General features: G+C 35.2%; 1 protein-coding gene across 8 annotated transcripts in view; it reads left to right on the top strand.

Moving 5' to 3' along the window:
• LOC124635134 (supervillin-like) overlaps positions 1-15,857 on the top strand; it is a 206,710-nt gene that overhangs the window by 91,664 nt on the left and 99,189 nt on the right. The window lies entirely within an intron of this gene.

Raw genomic sequence — 15,857 nt, 5'->3', positions numbered from 1 at the left:
AATGGACATTGCAGCCCAGAATTTATTTTGCTTTTGTACGAAATATTTCAACTACAAAAATAAATGTTGCTTGCTGTACCTGGTTTGTGTTTTGCCTAGACTACATATTTCTACTGTTGTTACACTGTATTTTTTTATCCACATCTGTATTTACACAGCCTGGTAGCTGTTTGTTTGTCATCGCCACTACCACCTCTAAATTACATACGAAATGGACATTTATTGTGCTTCAATTAAGATTCATAATTGAAAAGCAACGACCAAGGCTTGGTTTTACGGTGCAATAACGTGGCTTATTATTTTGTACATTAATGGAATTAATATTTACGACACGAATGTCCGTTGTTATACAGTTAGCATCAGGATTAGCTTGTCATAAAGTTCCAACATCATAGAGCTGTTTGTGATAAAACAAATCTAATTGAAAATATGTGTAAAGCGAATCTGCAATAGGTATAAGTACCTATTAATTTCCACAAAATAAATATAATAACCGAATTACAGGCATTAACAATTTATAAATAAAGACATAATAATTCGTCACACTAAAGAACTCACTCACAGTAACAACGATCATTAAGCTATGCAAATCCGAAATAAACATTAACTCATTTATGAAGTAATAAAAATTAATAAAAGCAACCATAAAGATTGCGCTCTTGATTTGAATTATTTCTTAAATAGGTCATGCAGAAACTCGCTAGAAAGGTCACGACTCCGCCAGTAATTTACTAATATTAGATCGCATACTCATGAGACCAATGAATGCTATGCGACTGAACGCGGAAAAATACGTACTAACTAACAAGTAAGAGAAATCCTCTGGGAACGTGGTGGCTTACCGAAAAGCTACTTGTTTTTTTATTAAAACGGATGGAGATACTTTAAGTAATTATTAACTGTAGTTCAGTGGTAAGCCTTGCCTTGAAACAGAAGTTAGCAGAAATCAACTTGTTTAGTATTCTCAATATCTACAAGAATTTAACTATAACACCATACGGTGTACTGGAACACTACTTTCCTGCTAAAATATGAAGGTTCAGTGTAAAACCTTTTTATCGTGACGAAATCCTCACGGACAAGCCTTTGCTTCTGGGTGTTGGACCGGTTTAAGCCGGCAAGACCCTAAAATATTAGTGGCTCAAAGGACCACTGTGATCCATGTATATGTAGCAGTTCAGATTAAAGGACATGCTTGTGCATCGTTTATACGACAGAATAACCGACTTAGATGGATGATCCTCAAGCAAAACAGCAAGAAAGCAGTCACCAGTAAGTAGTATTGTTGTAAATATGTGGACACGAATTTTCTGCCATACGAGGAAAATATGCGGACTCACATTTATCACACTAAGTGTAATGAGGAAAATGTACTCAAAAGCTCTCCGTTATCACACATCACAGGCATAGTTAGACTTCACCTATTAATTTTAATTATCTAATTACTCTGCCGTTAGTCAACTTGACTTTTGTTCATTAAGAGGCGACGTTTGTCTTTTTAGCAGAATATTTTATTAAAAACTTGGCTTTATTATTCCACAGACAGCAATATTTTCCGCTTCTCTGTGTTCGTAGAAAACTAAGTGAATAACACTCCCCATACGGTATCTCTAACGAGAATCCATCTCGTATACCTAAGAATTCCAGATACTGTGCGAGTATAGCAGGCTTTCAGTTTATTTGAATTCTATTTTATCTTCCAATTTGGTAATTTGTTTAGCAAGTTTAACCTCAAAGATAATTAAAGTCACATTCACCCACTTTATTTTCAAAAAAACTCTTTAATCATGACCGATTTAATCAAAAACAAATTAATCATTCAAATCCTTCGATGTGGTCGAAAAAAGCTTAGTTTTCTACATTTTTGCAATATTAGCGAGAGGTTAATGTCCCGCGGATCGGGCTACGAACTTGCGACCCCGCGTCATTGAAGCCATTATTTTTACCCGTGAACAGGGCCGCCTACTTTAGTATCTCGCTCAGTCTCCGCTCTAAAACGTAGCTACGACCTAAAGATAATACTTTTTGTTATTTCTGAAAATCATTCAATCTTGGCTCACCCTGCTGTCAAACAATGCCCTACATTTTTTATTAAATTTATTATTGTTAAGATTTCAGTCTTATCTGGGTGATATTTTATTTTATGGGCCCATTCTCTTGGGTACAGGTTCTTTTATTATTTTTAAAACATTCGCTTGAACCATTCCCAAAAGATAACTCCGATATTGATAACAGGTCACTTTGAATATCAATGGTTTAAAAATTGATATCGGCAATACCAGAACGAGTAAGTAACCGATCCAATTCAGCGCAGATAAATCGATTGCAGGAAGTACCCATAACTAACAACGTTACAGCCGACTGCGCCACTAACTTATCCACTAAAGAGGAATCAGATTCAAAATGCAATCTTGCAATTTCAAACAAGCCTTTGGATTGTAAAAAATCTTCAGTTGGTTTCCTAATTGCATCAGCGGTTCGTCATTAAGAGGAATGCAGTTAGACCTTGACCCATGTCATATAAAAGCGAATGGCGTACTTTTATAGCTCGAAAGTAAATTAAATAATTCGTCATTAATTTTATAGTGGACTTAATCTGCCTTTACGGGGGTATTGTGTTTGGCGTCTTGTCGGCCTTCAGTTGTATGGGGCGAAAATTTATCGTTGTCTCATGGTGCCCTTAAAGTCCTGATGATTTTATTAGTACCAGGAAAATGCTTATACTGGTCTGCAATCACATACGGACTATGTTGATGCTAAAATGTTCAAGGACGAGTAAGGTTTCGTCTTAGTATTTGTTAATTAATCTTAGAAAGCTGAAAAGTTGAGCGGATTTGGTACCCTAATCGATTAAGGATTCATGCCAAAAATCTAAATAATCTGGCTATAATCTCCGTTTAGATATACTCAGTTATTGAAAACTCCGAATTCGTATTAATATTAATTGTTTCGTAAAAGTTTTCCAAAGCACTCATTTAGGGTGAATTATTGATGAAATCCGTTCAACGCTTTATCCCGATGAGTTATAAATTGTATTTTAATTAATAATATGATACGGGCGATAAAATTCTGAATCCATGTAGTAATTAATTAAAACATTTGTTTGCTTTTCATTCAACACTGTTAGTGGTTTTGATAATAAACTCAGAATGCAATTTTGAGGTTATGTTGTTTGTTTGTCCAAACAGTAATGAAAAATATTCCTCTAGGATTCTAGGATTTGTATCTACAACACCGAAGTATGGAAACATATGGCGGTCTGTCGTACAATAAAAGTTATGGCGATTCTCAAAACAGCTGCGAGTGTACAGAATTGATAGATGACGCTATATTTTTGAGGGTATCCACGGAATTGGACGCGACACTCCCGAGACAAAGGTTTTCAAAGATTTACTACGAGCATTTTTGTGGCTCCCAAGTCCCAATTTTAGTACGGCACATCCATGCAATATTAAAGCGCCCGGGTAGAAGCAGCTCCGTGAACAGACAGAACAGTGGATAAAACATTTTTCACATTACAAATATATAAAACGAAATTAAATCAATTTCCCGTAGGGGAATGTAAAGAATCTCTTTTTCATTTGATTGTAATTCCAAGGAATGTGAAAATCGTTTACCGAATTAAGTACTTCCATTGAAGTAATGTTTGGGCATTGTTTCCTTCGTCGAATTGTTTACTATTCTCCAAATATTCCAATTCTGTTCTTTTGTCTTACAAACACATTGCCAGGTTTCCTAAACGGTTTTGGTGTTACAATCAATTTGGCAACCAGCGTTGGTATGTTGTTGTTTGTGTTCACTGTGTTCAAGCTCCATCGTTAATCTTGCTCCTACCACCGTCTCTTCTAAGTCCATTGCAATACATAAAGCATCTAGTGGTTAACGTGCATCCATTTCAGTTTACGGCGATTTTATTGTTCACTCGTTTTATCGTTTATGTAGCTTTTCTTCTATACATACATACATGTTTATGAGATTCTATTCAGCAAGTAACACTCAGTCTTTATGACTTGTGAATATCAAACACTCCCTTTCATCGGGATCGGGATAAAATGAGCGACGTTCGCTAACATCTTTAGTATTCTTTGGAAAGCTTCTTTTGAAACCCATATCAAGTTTGCGCATTGCTTCTCGGCAGCCTTCAACGATGCCATCGACCCTTGTAAGATTTACCTATCAGGCGTCCCTAATTCTATCCGGGCAAAAAAGATCGCATGAAAAATGCAAAAGTTTTATCAGCAATAAGACCTATCTAGTTCTGCAATCGTACTAAGGACATCTTTAACTGCCCCAGTTGAGACAACTTAGAAAAGCAAGATTGTTTGCCGAGTCTTGCTTATTACTGGTTGTATGTTTCTTCTCCCTACTTCTAATTTAATTTTCTTTTATCCCTATTTATCTAGGTTACTAAAGAAAGTTTCTCCAGCGCTACATTGTTTTTAATTAAATCGTTTATGACCATATAAATTTTCAATCGTAAATAATACAATAATATCAGCTCATACAAATAATTTATAACACCATAAATTTGACGTAATAATTGGCCAGGTACTTGGAATGTTGCCAGGAACTCATAGAAAGATATCTTAGAAACTTGTTCGAACGAAAGTATCTATAAATCGAAGTTGTTTTACTTTTCAATTATTTCTGGACAAAAATTTATGGCTTTAAATCGGAATCCAATCAAAACAAACCCGGTGGAATTACTTGGAAACGGATCTAAAATGGTTGTTGTAAACTGGGCTACAGTAAACTGTTCGATGCTCGGTTTGTGAAATAATTTGACTTGGAGCCAAGTGACTTGATTATCGTGGCTGCTAACCATTGTATTTGTGTTTATGGTGCTGTCTGGTAGTAAGCCGATTCTTGGAAAGCTATGTCATAAAGCACGTCATTATGTTTGATGATAATAAGGTGAATATGATGACTCAGCACGTCACAACACTGATTGAAGTGCAGCGTATTATTTTTGAAAGCAAAGTTCAATTATAGTGCAGATTTACGCAAATAAAATACGTAGCAAAAATTGGCATTTTGAACGTGATCTATCAAATTTTGAAACACGTGTTCTCCAGAATCCACGTTTAAAGTTTAACTTCGTCCTGCCGTTAAAGTGCAAACGGAAAGTGATGCATTTGCTCTCATACAGCCATTTTATAGTCCTTTTAAGGTCTTTGTTTATTGATACGGGAACCACGTGTAGGATCGTATTCCATTAAAGTCTGTATATTTTCTTTCGCTTTGAGAAACTAATCCTTAATTAAAAGACTGTTGATCACATTGTCTGCGGCTTATACTTTTGTTTCATACTAGCTCCCGCCAGTGGTTTCACGCGCTTCTTTAAAGAAGTGTTTAGTACTCTGATAAAAGTGCATTGTCTGTGTGCTATTCTAATTAATGAGCTTATACTACTGCTAAGCTTCATCAATATCCATAACATCCATCTTTACAAACATTTTAGGCTATAGTAGATTTTGTTTGCATATCATCATCATCATCATCAGCCTATCGCAGTCCACTGCTGGACATAGGCCTCTCCAAGTGCACGCCACTGAGATCGATTTTCAGCTTCTCGCATCCAGCTCCTGCCAGCCGTCTTGCGCAAGTCATCACTCCACCGTGCCTGAGGACGTCCTACACTATGTTTGCCGAGGCGTGGTCTCCACTCTAGAACTCGTTTACCCCAACGGTTATCGGTTCTTCGGCTAAAATGGCCAGCCCACTGCCACTTCAGCTTGCTGATTCGGTGGGCTATGTCGATGACCTTGGTTCTCTGACGGATTACCTCATTTCTGATGCGATCCCTCAGAGAAATGCCGAGCATAGCCCTTTCCATAGCCCGCTGAGCGACTTTAAACTTGTGACCAGCCGTACCGACAGTGTCCACGTTTCGGCTCCGTAAGTCATGACAGGTAGGACGCACTGATTGAAGACTTTTGTCTTTAGGCACTGTGGGATCGACGATGTTAGGACTCGACTTTGTTTGCATAAATTGCTCTTTATGATTCGGTGTGCTTGCTTAAGTAATTTGATATCCAATCATCATACAGATGTGTTAAGTATTCTACAGGACAACAAACTGACCGATCGTTTAATTGGTTTTCTCCCGTCAAATTATCGCGAAGCGCGAGTCGGGGTCAAGGTGTATTGCAATAAATATTGGATCGGTTACTTCGGGCTTTGACCTCCAACTCACCCCTGTTGACTCATTGCGGGCTATTTGGTTTGCTCACACACAAATCAGTGTTGTTATTACACTAATCTACCTGTATTTATTTAGGCTGGTGTTTGTGTTGTTCGTAAATATCTATATTGATTTTTGTTTGAATAAGATAGCAGTAAATTGATTGCGTTGTTCAGACATGTTGTTTCTAACTATCGTTAAACTTGTCTGGGAATTTTGTTTTTCATTATTTGTTACCAACTTATTACACAACTGCCATGTGCTTATACTATCGATATTTTTAATGTCTCCTTCATATCGTTAGTTATAACGAAGATTTGCTTTAGTTGAACATACCCTTCATTTTATATTACTTTCTTCTCAATTTGATCTGAAACGTCAAAAAGGAAAACATCCATAGATAAAAATCTTTTGTTACTCTCAGCTTCGCCGGGAATGTAATGACTGCAGGAAAGCTTGTTCGACGCCTTTTAACTAATCTGCCGATCGGATATCGAAATACGGTTTTGCGCTCGGATTTCCTTTACACAATGCGGTGCCGATCCAGACCAAATAATCTAAAAGGGGTGTCAACCTATATCAGGAGATTAGACTACGTGTCTTCATAAATTAATTAAATTCTATGTGTACATGTTTGACATGTGGGTAGTGACATATTCAATGTAAAGCTAGCTTCAATGAAAATTGAAATTTATCCTAAAGTAATTATATTAGATCTTAAAGCATCTGTTCTCTTTAATTATGATATTATTTATGTTTCAATAACTGTGTTTGTGGCGCGGATAACGGCTTAGCATGGCCTGTAAACTACGGCCGCATTATTTAACGAGTTCCGCGCAAAACGTTGAGCAACTATTTTTCATAATTAGACGTTTTATAATATAACGCAACTGGTCTGTTTATGTTTTGTTTATTCAGTGTGACCTTTTTACGAGCTTTTAGTTTTAAGTACGCGATTTTTCATGCAGTAAGTGTGAATACGTAGATATCTTTCAACTTGCTCAAAAATTATGACAGTTTATAGCGACGTAAGCATATTTGAGCTTTTGTTCTTGTCAATAGCTTACAAATATTCATTAGTTTAAGTAATTACATTACTAATTGCTACTACTCACTGTAGACCTAAACCAATAATAACACAGTAGAGGTAACAGCTGATAGCCTGTATTTTGTAGGTATTGGTAATACCCAAATTCCCCGCTCGCGTAATTTTCGATTTTTTGCTTCGTCATAACGACTTTAACATACAATTTAACGTAAGTCGCCTTTGTACAAATAAAATTAATGGACCATGGACATGCGAGCGTTATTTCATCACATTTTAACACATTTTGTTCGTAACTTGTCGGTTTGAAAGTCCCGATCGATGACATGAAATAATAATTGATACGATAATTAATTTAACGCGTTATGCTTCACGTTGGGCCGTTGTGGTGTTTTGTTAGACTTTATAAATTGTGATTGACGGTTAGTAAAAGAATATGTTACGATATATAAAGTTTTTTTTTTTTTAATGTGAACACAATATATTTATGAGATGAAACTTGTTCAAGTAATATGATAGGGTTACGCAGTGTTAGTGGAAACCTACTGGTGATATTTGAGCTATTTGTTATTGGTTTATGGAAAATGAAATACTCAGTGGTAGTTGTACTTACCTATATTATGTGGCAAGAAAGTTATTAAACATACACTCTACCACCCTCATATCCACTCCATCAAATTAATATTACCTACATTACTAATACATAACGTAGCTTTTTGATATGTCGTTTATGCAAAAGTTCTTAATTAAAACCGAAACGTTGCTTCAAAATTTCGCTTCAAAAACTGTGAAAGCGGATCCTAATCTTCATTTAGACTATGAGAAGACGTCTAATTAGAAGTTGTACTTGTAATTACTCATACATACTTATATGAAAATGTTCTGAAAGACGTTACCAGAGCTATCTTTATATTTAAATATCTCTGCCTTTTATTACTCCTGTATGTAAAATAATAATCTCAACTACCTACCTACGGCAAAATTCAATCTTCTCCTAGCCAGAGCACCCCGCTAAAAGTTACTCCTAGAAATTTACACTTTATTACGTTCCAAAGTTGTAACTTTTAAACTTTTTAAAAGGCCAAAGCTTTTTACAAGTGCCCGTGTGTAACTGGAGCGAAAGATTTCAAGATGTAAAGTTTGCTTTTACATAAAAAAATATACTGAAATTAGGCCAAGCCAGAGTAGTTAAGAATGTTTATGTTCCTGGTTTCGTAAAATAGGAGTTTGTTGTAATAAATGTGTCGGCTTGCCAAGATAATTTGCCCTATAACGATGTTTATATTTTAGTTTGGATTTAAATGCAGATTTTCGAATTCGATTAGGCTGGTTACGTCTAACTGATTTATTGTATTTGTTTCCTTGGTGGTTTATTTATGTTTATAATAGGAAGGTACATAAGACATTCCATAGTAAATTTCGACGTAGTGAAGTGATTCGTTTTGTTTCAATTAATGAAGAAATAAGCGTTTATTTTTCATGCCTTTGTTGTTGAGTATAAGCGATAACGTTTATTGTGCCTCCGATAAATAAGCTTTATTTGTTTCTTTTTTAACTCCAATAATTGTTTAAAGCGTGCATTTCTATAGTTTCAATTTAGGTTCAATAACTTATGGATGAAAAAGGCAATATTTACATACTACACAAGTCAAAAGTAAAAAAAAGAACAAAAGAAGTTACGCACAAAAGAAAGAGATAACAATAAATTAGCACATTCATCCACAACGTTAGGCTCACTTAGGTCCCAGAAAACAGACGTTTTCTTGTCCTAACTAAATCGCTGCCCTGGGATTTATAACTAGCCCATGGTCTTTGTTAGTGAGCCCAATCCCTGCGGGCAAATAAAATAGCTCGCTTAACTAAATATTGATAAATAATAAAGTATAGTATCCTGGTCCCTTTAATTAATCGATTGTGTTTGCTTTAAACTGTGGTTTGTCCGAGTTAGATAATATTTTATTACAGAAGGAATAATTTCGTAAAATGTACATTCCTTTTGAGAGATTTTGCTCATTTTCTTAACTAATCCTTTCTTTTTCATAACTCAAAGTTGATTAAACAAAGCTTTTTCAGCCGGCAGGTATTTACTAACTCCGCTTAGTAATTCGGTCGGATTTGCTAAAATGTTCTGGGTTCTATACCGACTTTTAGTCTTAACTAAATGCGGCTGAGCGTCAATATTTTAGCAGCGACTGTATTTCGCCTCTTCCAAGCTACTTGGTATTATCGGCTTTCTATGTTTAGATCAGTTGTTAGACTTTCGGGCTTCTGTGTACCCGCAACGACTGACATAGATGTTCGTATGGGAATCGGGACGAATGTTTGACATACTTTTCCTAGAAGAGTCATAGAAACAAGCTTTATAACTTAATTATTCAACCATAGACAATCCTTTCTAAAAATAACCTTTTGGGTAGGCTGAATATAAATGTGACAATATTGATCATGTTTTCAGTCATAATAAGGATAATAAATAATAATAAGGATAATAAGAATTTTATATAAATTATTGAGTACCTAATCACATCTTTGGGGACATAGCTCTAAATATTTCTGAGGATGGAAAAATAGCCTTCAATATTCAAAGGATTTGTTAGGAATGTGGGCTTTTATCTCATGACGAGAAACCTAAATCAATAAAGTAATATGTAGGTAGTTGAAACTAACTTCTGGATTCTGGTTACAATATACACAAAGTATAAAGTTTTAATAAACTACGCTGCTCCCCTGCGGTTTCACTCGCATCCCGAGGTTCTAGTCTAGACTATCTGTGGAACACACAGACACGGTAACTCTGCAGGCTTTTCATGGGGGTTTAAAAACGCTACGAATTTTATTCAAAATTCTAGTGTGGAAATATACTTGCCCATGCCAAAAGCGATTAGAATTAATTAATTACTTAGTCGAAGCTTTAATTTTATTATTTTGCTAACGCATAATAACTCTGATGATTCAACCCCCAGGATGTAACGTAAGATATTTTATTACACTTCTTGTGAATGAATCAAATAAATAATGTACATTTTATTATTCACGACACACTTAGAAAATTATCGTGTTATATTCCACATGGTTGTAATAAAACATATAATTTGTTTACTGATTTATGAGCTAAGCTTGTTTTGCAATATGGCGGACCACTTTCTTCTTTATTTATGAACTAACGTTGCAGTTAAATTTTAATTTTAGAAGTTTTTCTAACAAGATTTAAGAATATTTTTATTTAATTAATTTAGGTGCTAAAACCAATTTAGTATCTCGTGTACAATCTATCAAACATTTAATCCGCTGCTCAAACAAATATATTCGCAACTGGCTACCTCATTAATGAATGTCAAACAATGGTTTATTATTAAAATAGCTACACACTAGAATAGAGGGCCAGTTACACGTGTCGCACCTTATCACGTATTTACTGTCCCTACGTGGGCCATCCTATCAATGTGTATACTGGTATGTCCTATCGTCATTACTATGTACTTTATTTGCACTTTGTACTAGGTACAAGTATACGATAGCTGTGTAAGCATAGCGACGAGTACCTCTTTCGGGGAAGAAGAAAACCAAATGAAAGAGTAATTTTACAAGAAAATTATAGAGTTCACTTTATTGTCCAATAAACGTCTTCCTCGTAGAGAGTTCATTAATATCATAAAACGCTGCATAAAAGTATTGATCCATTTTAAATTAAAAATATACTGCCTGCTTATTATGTTAGTTGTTTATACCAGATTATATCAAAATCTAGTGTTAGCTAAACGTCCTTTAGAATTATTTCCACGTCTACGCTCTTTGACGACCTTAACGATAAATTCAATGCTTATTTGTATGATCTACGTATATTTTTATACTGTATGCGGCTTCAAAAAGCAAATAATTTTCATGCGGGAATACAATTTCGAAGGCAATTTACAAGCGTGCAGATAAACTTGATGCTGTCAAAGAGATGTTATTTAAAAGCGTACATATGTTATACTTTTTACATATCCCATCTTCCTATAATATAAGTACTATATATTTTTTTTTTGTTTTTATTGAAACCTCCTTATGGAACAAAGTCTAAAGATCGTAATTCATCACAGGCAAGCACCCCATAAGCCTCTCACGACCTCCGTGGAATACAGAATGCGCACCTTTTTTCTTGAAATTACCATGAGAAACACATTATTGTTTCTCAATACATAAATCATTTCTCGATATATATAGAGCATTATATTATTGCGAGTACAATGAGCCGGCAGTGTATTACTAACCCAGTTAATACCTACTAATTGTGTTACACTCGGTACTTGATGTTTGTGTAAAGTTATGCCGGCTGCCTCTCCACTTGACACGTTCAATGCAGACGAAAGTTTCATAACACGTTACTGTTGTGATTTTACAGTAGCTGTGTTTTGATTGATTTTGTGTGCATTGACATTAATTTATGAGCGGTTTGCGCGGAATAATTTTGCGTTGTTTTAGCTGGTTAACTTGATTTTAATTGTGTTGATATAAAGCTAGAATAAAGTGAACCACGAGTTTCCATTATCATACATGTTGGATATTTATGACACTAATATTCTGTAGGTATTTACGCAGACATTTTATTAAAAAGCAGATGTGAAAAGACAAAAGACGACCGCCCTTTGTACATAATACCCTTCTCATACAAACAACTATAGTATAGTACAAAACAGATGCTTGATTAGATTTCCACTAAACAGGTTTGAAAAGGAGGCTTTGTCATTGCTACAACAAAGCTATGATAAACCTGACAACTATGTTATTGTCTGTTTTGATACTAATTAATTCCAACAGGTATAAAGTATACCCTATTAGGGAGATATCATATTTAATTTTGCCCCTATCTGCAGCTGCGGTTTTTGCTACTCGCCTAAACCCAAAAGATGAGCACCTACTGTTTTAAAAAGTAAATCTTAGCATATTTCGACCTGCATTACGGTATTTGGAGTTTTGCCCAGTTTTCCAATCCAACGTAATAAAGATGACAGGGAAATCCAGCATTGGTCTACGGAACGGAAAACCGCATAGCCTGAACACAGGTTGTACGAAATCTCGATCTTTAACGACGATAGAAAGATAAGGAAATAGGACTGTTAGGCTTTAGCTCTTTTTATGACCTGCTGGAAAATGGAAACGGTTGTCTTTGGACCGTATGTGTGTCAGCGGATTTCTGTTGACTCGTACTTGACCTTCTAGGATCATACTTAATTCTTCTGTATCGAGCTGCCAATTAATAGTAATAACAAAATATATTCAGGATGTGTGTCAATTAAGTTACAAGTTGTATATGTATTTCCATAAATGCCATGTTTTCTATTACGCACTATACACTCAGACTGAGAATAAACATTATTCCCAAACAATTTTGCAATATTACACGAGTATTTGGCGTTTGATGGATTGTTTCGAATTCCACGAGAATATCCACTTTATGTGTAACACTAAACATTGTAAAAATTGTAAATAGTCGTATTCCGTTGCAACTCTCTGTTGGCACAAAGGGAATGCAGAAAATTGTTTGTTTGAAACGCGGCCATAAATCGTTTGGAGATTTCAAACATGCTTTAGAGTAGAACATGAAAATATGCGAATGTGAACTTATGTCTTATTTATTTGTATGAAGCGACGCGTATGTAAATATGCAGCTTAGTTCTAGATTAATGGACATGTTAATGCTGTTATTTGAAGATACTTTTTCTTGTTTACATTGAGCAAGTCTATTAAGAGGCCAAAATATTTCAAGGCTGCTAAAAGAAATAAATATTCGCTAGAGTCAGAATATAAGGTAAAACACTATTTATGTAGTAAATTGGTTTCTAGTAATAAGTTTTTAATTTGATCCTTACAGCCATACTCCATTTACTGAAACAGTAACCCAAAATCAAAAGCTATAAAATCATATCTCCACTCTCTAACATGTTTCGTTACACAATTTACATGTTTAGCTTTATGGTTCAGTTTTTATAATCGTTCATATAAAACGTACTTCCAGTGCAACAATTACTGGCGCCTGTTAATACATTACCGTGAAAGTACCTCGCGATGACGTCATAACAAACGAATTAGGACGGTATGTAGAACAATAATCGCGTGACCCCAATTGCGCGGTAAGTATTTGAAAAAGGAATATAATGTTACTCTATAAGTCTATGGTTGTTCCTGAGGTTTCGTTCCATTTCGTGACCGATCGAAGGAAGCGCAGGACGTATCGTGCTCACAGGAATGCGTGATATTTTATGCGGGCTTTGTTTATATTTCCATAATCAAGCTGTTTTGTATATGAACTCGTTTCGTCAATAACGAGGGAGGACGACATTACTTATGGTGAATCCTCATAAAATTTCCACCGATATTGTGAAATTCTTTCTCTTTTCTACTCTTTTTACTTTTACAAAATATCTGAATAAAATTGACTTGACGGCTGAAAGCTTCGTATAATAGACCAAAAGAAGAAACTTCATATTTCAGGCTTCGTTCCACATTAATGAGTACTTACTCGCTTCGATTGCTCAAATCAATGTGGAGGCGGAAAGTATATCTTTTGTGTTTTCTTAGTAACAATCTTCTGATACGATTAGACGTTTCGGGGAAAAACAATTCGAGCTTAAACCGCGTACGATCCTTATTGAAAAAGTGTTCTATATATTTTTTATTTTATTCAGTTTTAAGTTCTGAGATTGGGTTTTTATCCCATGGTAATAAATTCTGAATTAGATCTTTGATTTCGTTTTAGACTATCAGGCACAATAGATAACAATTGAATACTGTTAAACCTGGAAAGGTAAATGTTTACGATATTAAAGCTCTTTTTTTTAAGGATTTGATATTTATTTACTCTTAATTTAGCACCACCATACTAACGGTTTCGCTGTCTTTCTCCTTCTTTCTATTGATTTATAAGTATTTATTTTTATTTCTATTTGTCGTTTTCCAGTGAGTCGTACTTTCAAGTTTTACTGCGTTGTATTGTTGTAGGAACTAGAATATATCCGATTAAAACCTAACAGTCTTGTGGACTTTATTTTAGTCAACTATTTTTCAATGTAAGTGACGTTTTACTTAAAACCGCCGTGACATAATATTTAAAGATTATCTGATACATGATATGAGAGGTCAAACGTTAAGTGGCCTGAAATATGTACATATCAGGTATCGCCTAATGGACCGGCCAAGATAAGCTGACAGCTCTAATAATGATGGACAAAGCGACCTAATACATATTACGGCGATCTTCCAATCTCGGATAATTCCAGTAATAGGGCACGCTTCGATAGAAATTGTTCGATCACACGAAATCAATCGTAGGTGCGGTCGTGTATGATAGCCTCTTGTTAGTAACCAATAAAGTGTGTATATAGATACTGATCAGATAATAGATGAAAAAACCATAATAGAGCTATTACTTGTGGCAAATAAATCAAAGCAATGAACGCTACTTGTTGAGTATTTATTAATAATACAATATTCAGTAATACAATGTTCATACAAACCTAAGACAGTGAAGAGCCATAATTTTTCTGATATAGGGATAATCGACTTTCGCCAGCGTTGGGGATATTTATTCGATGTATAAATCATTGGCGCCTGACAGAATGGTGTCGGCTAAAGGCGATGTTCCTTCTTTGTGGAGATTCTTAGCAGACTTTTATATTATTTATGTCGTTCACTAGTTTTATTTTTCTACCTTAGGATAGTGCATAACTCTGCCGGTTTTGTTTTTGTCTCAGATTTCTATCAGTGACTGGGTCTAATCGATTCCGGTCGTTTTATGGCTATAATGGTGATCAATGGAGTTTGTTATTAAAATACTGTCTCGGGAGACAATAACACAAAACATCCGATTATTTCAAATGGTGATTTAAATTCAATTCTATATCTACACTAGGAACCGAAATATACGGGTAATAGAAACTCACTAGGTCACTTAACTATACTTAAGTTTGCAATTTGGTTTCTTATTGGAATGCTTAAAGCAATATGAACAACCGTTTCCAATTCAAAGTCAGCAGTTCAACAGTTATTAATCGAGCATTTTTGATCAACTCAGCAGTCGCAACTGCTATGAAAACTTTTCCAATTTTAGCATGCCTAACTCGTACGCTGCATTTCATAAAAAATAAATGCATTCAGTCTCCCGAGTATACTACGGTACACACAACACGTCCCTTAGTGAAGCTTGGAAATGGAATTTGGTACAGGAATAGTCCTTAAAATATATATCTTATGGTCTAAAAAGAGTCGCACTTAGTGGAAGTGGGTTTGTAAAAACAACTGCCATGGTAGGTGTATTTCAATGTAATCATGCTATGCTGGTCAATGATGAAATGGCTGGCACTCGATGACGGTAAACTTAATCAGTTTTATTATAAATGGTGATGCAACTCAAGGCTTCGTATAATAACTGCGAAGTTTAAGGCCATTGCGACGAGGTCGTTTAATAAAGAACAAACAAATATTTTCAGTAACACAAAAACTGCATGTATTGTAAACGAAAACCGCATCGACCACAGCCTTCGACATTTTGTACGTGATTGGAGTTAGTACGTCCACGCCGGGCTTTATAGGAAATTACCTGTTGGCTTTACCGGCTTTGTCCGCGAATGGACGGGATTATGGCGAAGG

The sequence above is a fragment of the Helicoverpa zea genome, chromosome 12 (assembly GCF_022581195.2).
Source record: "Helicoverpa zea isolate HzStark_Cry1AcR chromosome 12, ilHelZeax1.1, whole genome shotgun sequence".
NCBI lineage: Eukaryota > Metazoa > Arthropoda > Insecta > Lepidoptera > Noctuidae > Helicoverpa > Helicoverpa zea.
The sequence above is the reverse complement of the archived record's forward strand: the minus strand, read 5'-3'. Positions and strand labels throughout refer to the sequence as shown.